Source organism: Pelophylax lessonae (assembly GCF_965119305.1).
Source record: "Pelophylax lessonae genome assembly, chromosome: 2".
NCBI classification, from domain to species: domain Eukaryota; kingdom Metazoa; phylum Chordata; class Amphibia; order Anura; family Ranidae; genus Pelophylax; species Pelophylax lessonae.
In genome coordinates, this window is record NC_138769.1 from 185545806 (window position 1) to 185554714 (window position 8909).

An 8909-nucleotide genomic window follows, 5' to 3' on the forward strand; every position below is an offset into this window, starting at 1 on the left:
AGTTAAATTGGGGGATAGTCTGTGTTGGTACGTGTGAGAGAGATCCACCTTTCCAAGTTGTTGGGGTTCATCTCATACTTCTGAAGGTTTGAGGGTGCTGCCTGTTCCATACCCCCCCTACTCCTCATCTAGCCTTTTAGGGGTACAAACAATAGTAATTGGGGCCTAGTGTGGTTGTGTACGTGTGATATACATACACTTTTTTTGGATCATATTTTCTATTCCGCTATTTAATCAAAAACCTTTGGGGATCAGTTAAATTGGGGGATAGTCTGTGTTGGTACGTGTGAGAGAGATCCACCTTTCCAAGTTGTTGGGGTTCATCTCATACTTCTGAAGGTTTGAGGGTGCTGCCTGTTCCATACCCCCCCTACTCCTCATCTAGCCTTTTAGGGGTACAAACAATAGTAATTGGGGCCTAGTGTGGTTGTGTACGTGTGATATACATACACTTTTTTTGGATCATATTTTCTATTCCGCTATTTAATCAAAAACCTTTGGGGATCAGTTAAATTGGGGGATAGTCTGTGTTGGTACGTGTGAGAGAGATCCACCTTTCCAAGTTGTTGGGGTTCATCTCATACTTCTGAAGGTTTGAGGGTGCTGCCTGTTCCATACTCCCCCTACTCCTCATCTAGCCTTTTAGGGGTACAAACAATAGTAATTGGGGCCCAGTGTGGTTGTGTACGTGTGATATACATACACTTTTTTTGGATCATATTTTCTATTCCGCTATTTAATCAAAAACCTTTGGGGATCAGTTAAATTGGGGGATAGTCTGTGTTGGTACGTGTGAGAGAGATCCACCTTTCCAAGTTGTTGGGGTTCATCTCATACTTCTGAAGGTTTGAGGGTGCTGCCTGTTCCATACTCCCCCTACTCCTCATCTAGCCTTTTAGGGGTACAAACAATAGTAATTGGGGCCCAGTGTGGTTGTGTACGTGTGATATACATACACTTTTTTTGGATCATATTTTCTATTCCGCTATTTAATCAAAAACCTTTGGGGATCAGTTAAATTGGGGGATAGTCTGTGTTGGTACGTGTGAGAGAGATCCACCTTTCCAAGTTGTTGGGGTTCATCTCATACTTCTGAAGGTTTGAGGGTGCTGCCTGTTCCATACCCCCCCTACTCCTCATCTAGCCTTTTAGGGGTACAAACAATAGTAATTGGGGCCTAGTGTGGTTGTGTACGTGTGATATACATACACTTTTTTTGGATCATATTTTCTATTCCGCTATTTAATCAAAAACCTTTGGGGATCAGTTAAATTGGGGGATAGTCTGTGTTGGTACGTGTGAGAGAGATCCACCTTTCCAAGTTTTTGGGGTTCATCTCATACTTCTGAAGATTTGAGGGTGCTGCATGTTCCATACTCCTCTTCCTCATCCTCCCTTTAGGGTAGGAAAAAATTTAATCGGGCCTAGTCTGTGTTTGTACGTGTGAGATACACAGTTTTTTATCCTATTCCGCTATTCAATACACACCCTTTTGGTGTAAAAAACATTAAATTGCGGCATAGTTTGCATATTTGACATTTGCATATATTGTGCCTTGTTGCGCTGTTTTGGGTACTCCACCAACATGGCCAGTGGCAATGACGCCATTCTCAGCTTAACTATCCCCCTTCTATGCCTCCTTGAAAAAACAATTTGGGCGATGATGGAAGAGGATGTGGCACAGGATGAGGAGGAGGAGGAGGAGGATGAAGAGGTAACATTTCAAAGGCTTTCAGGGCAGTCATTCGCAAGGGGCTCCGAGGGTGGGTTCCTGCACACACAAACGCCAGGGACACAATTGTCCAGCAGGGGCACAGTTCTGGAGGATGAGGAGGATGAGGAGGAGGAGGAGCTGGAGGAGGAGATGGAACCATGTTCACAGCAGGGTGGCACCCAGGCCAGCTCATGGCCATCACTGGTGCGTGGCTGGGGGGATACAGAGGACACGGACGATACACCTCCCACAGAGGACAGCCTTTCGTCGCCTCTGGGCAGCCTGGCACACATGAGCGATTACATGCTGCAGTGTCTCCACAACGACCGCCGAGTTGCCCACATTCTAACTTGTGCTGATTACTGGGTGGCCACGCTGCTGGATCCCCGTTACAAGGACAACGTACCGTCCTTAATTCACTCACTGGAGCGCGATCGCAAGATGCGCGAGTACAAGCGCACGCTGGTAGACGCCATGCTGCTGGCATTCCCATCTGACAGCGGGGCCACAGTGGAAGCACAAGGCAGAGGAGGAGGAGGAGGAGGTCGCCAACGCAACCAGGGCACCGCCAGCACCTCAGAAGGCAGGGTTAGCATGGCCGAAATGTGGAAAAGCTTTGTCAGCACGCCACAACAAACAGCAGCACCAGCAGCTCAGATGGAACGTCTTAGCAGGAGGCAGCATTTTACCAACATGGTGGAGCAGTATGTGTGCACACGCCTACATGTAGTGAATGACGGGTCTGCCCCCTTCAACTTCTGGGTCTCCAAATTGGGCACATGGCCTGAGCTTGCCCTTTACGCCTTGGAGGTGCTGGCGTGCCCTGCAGCCAGTGTATTATCTGAACGGGTATTTAGCACGGCTGGGGGCGTTATAACAGACAAGCGCAGCCGCCTGTCCAGAGACAATGTGGACAAGCTCACGTTCATTAAAATGAACCAGGCATGGATCCCACGGGACTTTTCCGTACCTTATGCAGAATAGCAATGGATACCGACCTTACCCACCCATTGTTCCATTTTTGCTCTTTCTCACTCTTTTGGGGTGTACCCTCATTTAAAATTTTTGAAAAGAAGCAGTGTTGGCTACCTCGTCCTCCTCCTCAGGGCCAGATTAATGTAGGGGCTATTGGAGCTGCAGCTCCAGGCCCCTACCTTTTATATAGGCCCCGGGTTGGCCATATTCACTGTTACCGCTCTTCTGTCACTTGTAAACACAGAAGTCTGGCTTCTATGCTCGCTTCCCCAGGCAGCACCCTCAGAACCTCCCCACACAGCGTGAAGGCCGGACAAGGAGGGACAGTTGGCGATGCATGGATGTGTTTATGGGCTTCAGAGACAGCATCCCATGTTGAATTAGGCATGCATGGCTGCACCCTTCCTCCTCTGGGTGCATGGCAAGGCACGGCCCTTAAGGCCCTTCAAAATCCTCAGCACCAAGCCCATGATGCTGTTAATCCGGCCCTGGTCCTCCTCCACCGCCGCTTCCACCTACACCGCCCATAGGTGTGCGCAGCCTATTGCATTAAGGTGTGCACCCCAAAGTTGAAATACACATGCATGTGTTTGCCAGCAGGGAGAGTAATGTATCGGGGCCATGTACCTGTAGGCAAGGAGAAATAGAGCAGAGCAGGTCCCAGGGAGATCTTTCCCATCTCCTCACTGGCAATGCTATGTGCCCTAGGTGATTAGGGTGTGCCCAGGCACACCCAGCACACCCTGTGCGCACGCCTATGTCACCGCCACATCCACCACCACCTCAACCTCCCTCCTACTCCATATGGGCCTCGTCCTTCAGAGATGAAGAAGAACATTGTTTTATTTTTCTGTTTTTTTTTGTTGTTTTAAGTTATTTCCCTATCCACATTTGTTTGCAGAGCACTTGCCATGCTCTTAATTACGTTTTGCTGCCATTTGCAGCACTCTAGCCCTTTCCTTTGGTGTTTTAGAGCCATTTTAGTGCCTTAAAGTTCGGGTCCCCATTGACTTCAATGGGGTTCGGTGTCCGGGAAAAGTTCGGTAAAAGTCCGGGACACGGACCCGGACTTTTTTTTAAAGTTCGGCCGAACCCGTCGAACACGGACATCTAGGTGTCCGCTCAACCCTAGCCCTAGATCAATAGACCCAAGCAGAGCGTGTGATGTTGTATGTCGTTTATGTCGATATGGAGGATATACTGCTTAAGGCATGGGACCTGGGTACAGTGGAGTATGAGGGTGTTAAAATGAAAATATTGCTGGACATTTCAAGAGCCACTTTACACCGATAGCTTTATTACACCCAGTTCTAGAGAGGGCTAAAGATCTTGGCTTCACTTACCGATGGGGATACCCGTTATCAGTTATAGTGCGTAAAGAGGCGGGGACATACACACTCCGCACCCCGGCAGACTTATCTGGACTTTTTAGTCTCCTAGGAATAGAACCAATGCAAATACCAAATTGGCTGATGGATATTCCCCACATACCAAGATATAATGAAATGGGGTGGAAAAGAGACCCCGGATTGGGGAGAAATAGACGGCCAACATGCCATAATGTGGATACTATGGCTCCAGGAAACATTTAAGGAAAAGAAAAGAAATGAAAATAGCTCTTCAACATAAAGTTCTTACTGAGAAAATGATGAGATATGGGGGTAGGGGGGAGCCTCAGACCCCGTTTCCCCTTCCTTTTTGATCTATGAACTTTTGGATGTTGGGGGGTTCCTTTTTTTTTTTTTTTTTTGCACTGTGATATTGCACAGAGGCATATGGTGACTTATGGGGCGTGTGCACTAGAGATTGACCGATTATGGCGTTTTTTTTTTTTTTTTGTAGGAGTGATTGTTTTTGAACTGATTGTTTTTAAATGTTGGTGTTCATTTGCATTTGGGCACTGTAGCAGGGATTGCTAAGTTTATATACCTCTTCCAAGTGTATCGGCAATCCCTGCCGTCTTTTCTTTTTGCACATTTGCACTAATGCACTTATAAATTTAAATGTTGTAAATTTTGCGAACTTAATATGAACCTAATTATTGAGTGGGCCGGGAAGTAGGGGAATAGGAAGTAGGAGGGTCTGGGGAATTTTCCCTCCTTCCCCCCCCCCTTCCCCCCCTCCTTTTTTTTTGTTGTTGATAGAATAACTGTGGACACAATGATTATTGATATATACTGGATTATAACAGAGCTTTGTGTGGATGAAGAGAAGATATAGCGGTTGGCAAATATTACTTACCCGTCGGGCCGGGGAGGGGGGGGGGGCTGGCTGGCCATTACCCCATATAAGAATACGCTCTTAGACCCAGTAACTCCTGGTGAGCGTCATAACAATAGTTAATTAGAGGGGTTCTCCCCTTTTCCTAGTTCCCCCCCCCTTTTTTTTTTTTTTCTCTTTTGTCTTCCCTTTCTCCCCTTATCCTTTTTCCCTGTGTGCATCAAGTTAGACAACGGAAACATTACAGATCTTTTCGAATAATGCAAAGGGACTTAACATACCAGAAAAGAGGAAAGTCCTCTTAAATGATTTAAAATGTCTCAAAATAGCTTTTTTAAATGAGACACACTTCCGAAATGACAAATTACCTATCTTAAAAAATAGATTTTTTTTCCTTGTCGTATCACGCCACAAATCCAGAAACAAAATCCAAAGGGGTTTCTATAATTTTTTCGAAAAACGTGCCATGGAAATGTGAACATATACGTACTTACAGTTCTAAACAACCTGAAAAGAAAGTATAGGTTAGGCACTTTTGCATTCACATGTTTAGGACAACACATCCTGACTCAAATTTGATGAGAAGACCCTCCCTGTGGGGGCGGCCTTCTCATCCAACATCCCTATCTAAAGGATCCAATTCCACACGTAGTTTTGACTCGGTGCTCAGCTTGCTCCTCCAAGGCAACTCTGAAACCTGCCACTAACTACCTTCAACAGTCCATCACTGATGTTTGTAGTGTCCTCCTTCCAAGCGACACTCAACATCCATTTCTTCTTCTCACAGAACTTGGTTGCTGGAGCCTGGGTAACCAAATAGTCCCTTGAAAAGCAAGGATCTCTTCAGGGGCCTCTGACACCAGGGCACCCCCCACCAAAAGACTCCTGAGATTTCGCCCACTTCTGCTGGGCAATAATTGCCAAAGTTCCAGTTCTGGCCCGATGGCCCAAAGGGTCTCTGGAACAGCATAGGTGTCTTTAAAACTTTTTCCTGAGAGGGTCGGCCCTTTGGTATAAGTTGATTAACTGGTGGTGTCTAGTAGTTTCCTGACCCCTTTTTCAAGGATAGAAGAGAAAAGGGTAATGGAAAGAGGGCATGAGCCCCAACAACAATTGAGCTTTGACTCTTTATTTTTTTTTTCTTTATCCGGTGTTCCTCTTCTTCTTTGTTCAGTTCACTACATAAGCTAGCCAGCCTCACTTGAATTTGAAAGTTCTCCTAAACAGTAGAAATCAGGATGGAGAATCCTCACAATCTTCCCATGCTTATCTAGTGTTCGGATCGACCAAGCCTGGCCAGATCCATCTGGGCAGTGGACCTCCACTCGATCCAGGTAGATGGACTGCCCATGATTCCACTGAGTCTTGACAGACAGAAAAGTCTTACACAAATCCATCCTGGATTGGTTCCGATGCGGTTTGGGGACAAAGAGGAAGTCCCATATGGGCTCATCACACCAGGACTCTCTCTTGGCCTCGATCTAAAGCATGACCTGCCATGGAGTGTAGGGATTGTCATACCCATACTCCAAGGCCACCTTCCTCTGTATCCACTGTTGCATCCTGGAAAATCTGGGGAGGGTCTTTCGGTTTCCTCTCCCAGCTGGAGAATATGGGATCTCTTCTCTTTTGATGAGGGAGTCATAGGCCTCATTCTGATCCCGAGCCCGGACATAGTTCTTAGGCGGGGTTAGATCTGGGACCCAATTTACATAGGCCTCACAGAACCCCAGATTCCTGGCGCACTCTCCTCGCACCACACAATCCCTAGTCTCCTCATCTGGCACATCAAGACTGGCTGGACTGCTCCGTTCTCCGGTCCCCCAATCCCATTCATTCTCCTCCTCAGACCTCCAGACATCTAGTCCTTCCTCCAAGGACCCGAATGGATTCTGAAAACTGGGAGATCCCACATCGATGACCCGGCCTCTCCCTCGCTGCTCACACTAGCAGCCCTGGTCACCGCTGGCCATCTTTTCTCCTCTGCCTGTGTAAGAGCAGACTTTGTCTCTGCCGCTGCAGTCTTCAATGCACCAGGTGGCCACTCCCCGGCCCGCACTACCTGCATGCATTCTGATAAGAACATTGGGGCCTCTTTCCACCCGCATGCTGGACCACTGACAGACTGCATTTTCTCCAGCTGCATCATGAACCGAAGCATTCCTCTTCCACTGCCCAGTAGAGGCTCTCCGATTCCGCAGCTGACAAGGCACGAGTGACCCCGGTCTCCCATGTCACACTTAACTTCTTGGGCTGACCTTCACTCCTCTCTGCTCACAGCAGCAGATTGCCACAGTGCCTGCACTGGCCCCAAGCTTGCACACGCATGGTCACATTCAGACACTGAGGACATACCAGGCCAAAATTCTCCACGCCTCCTCCAGTGCACAACGCCAGTCTTCCATCGGGCACCATCCGCACCCCTGTATTCCACAGGCTGGACGTCTTCGGCTCTCCAGTCTGCTCCGTAGGTTCCCCGCCAATATGTGGGTTAGCCTCTGTGCTATCGCTCACTCCGGTACTCGCCATCTTACTCCTCCACACACGTGTCTCCCTTTCAGCTACACCCAGAGGCTGAAGTAATTTATAGACTTTCCTTCCCCCTCTCGATTGGCTGTGCGTGAGCGGCGTCTCCGCCCACATCTGAAGATTGGTGGTGGCTCCTCCTGCTAGGCAGAACTTTCCAGTGCGCACTTTCCTACGTGGTACAGTAACCCCTCCGATGCCGCTCTCTCTCAGCTCAGCCTGCATTGAAGTTACTGTAAAGCGGACTGTGCCTCTCAGCTTGCACACATCCTTTCTCGTTACTTGTACCAGGGCTCCAACTGTGCCTCTATCACTCTGAGCCAGCTGACCCTCTTTGCTAGTCCATAGAATTGTCCCGCTGCCATATGCATGGCCAACAATCCTCTTCTTAGCACTTGTACAAGCAAGATTGACCATACTGTACTTGAAAAATGTCCCACTGTCATTAAATGCATGGCCGACAGATTTATTTACAGCATCCACATTGCCACTACATTGAAAGAATGTCCAGCTGTCATTAGGTGCGCGGTCGACACTTTTCTGTATAGCTCTGGCACACGCACGGCTCCCGACACATTTTTCTCCGTCCGTTCGGGCCACCATTTTCTCCGTCCACACTTGCACCATTTACTGTTAAGCAGACACAGTCCATGTTCACAGAAAGATGCATTTCTCCGCTCTCCAGCACATCACTTGAGCAAACAGTTTGCGATTCTGACAGGAAATTTTCCGTTGCCACAGGCAACCATTATTGCCTAATTTTCTCTTCATCCCACTCTCCCTATCTCCTGTAGAGCAGGGTCTCACATTTGTCTTGAGCATTAGAACATAGTCCTTAGGACAAAAATGACAATTTCACGGATTTTCTTCGGCCGTTGCCATTAGCAACCATTCCAGTAACCCAGGGCGACATCCCAGATGAGCCCCCAAATGTAGCACTACTCCCAAGGGAGCTGCTTAAAATGGATTGCCCTGGGTTAACAATAGCAACAACTTGTAAATTCTTAGTACTTTAGATTGTTGGCTCAGTCAGTGAACAGTCCAGGGGATTTGTTTTTTTGTTGTTTTTATTTTATGATGGGATGGGAGAAGGGATGAGTGGGATAATCTAACTTAGCAAACTATGCACAATCTTGAGGACTTCTATCTATGTTGAATGCGGCAAGGCTGCTGCTTCACCCTGCCACTAAAGTGAAGTATTTAAAAGGCGAACTACTTGGTAGATTACTCTTCAGGGTTCTTGGCACCCCCTTTCCCATTGACTGTGTGCACTGACCTTCTGTCCACTGACCTCACTGGAGTGGTCCCCTTCCTGGGTAGACCTCTTGGCAAGCCCCCTGGTACTCATGGACTCTGCCTTCAGTACCACTGTCAGTTTCTCCAGGACCTTTATGGCTCAGCTCCACACCTGGCTCACCAGGCCGACTGCCTGTGACCACTTTCCTCAGCATACAGGAGAAGAGACAGCCATCAC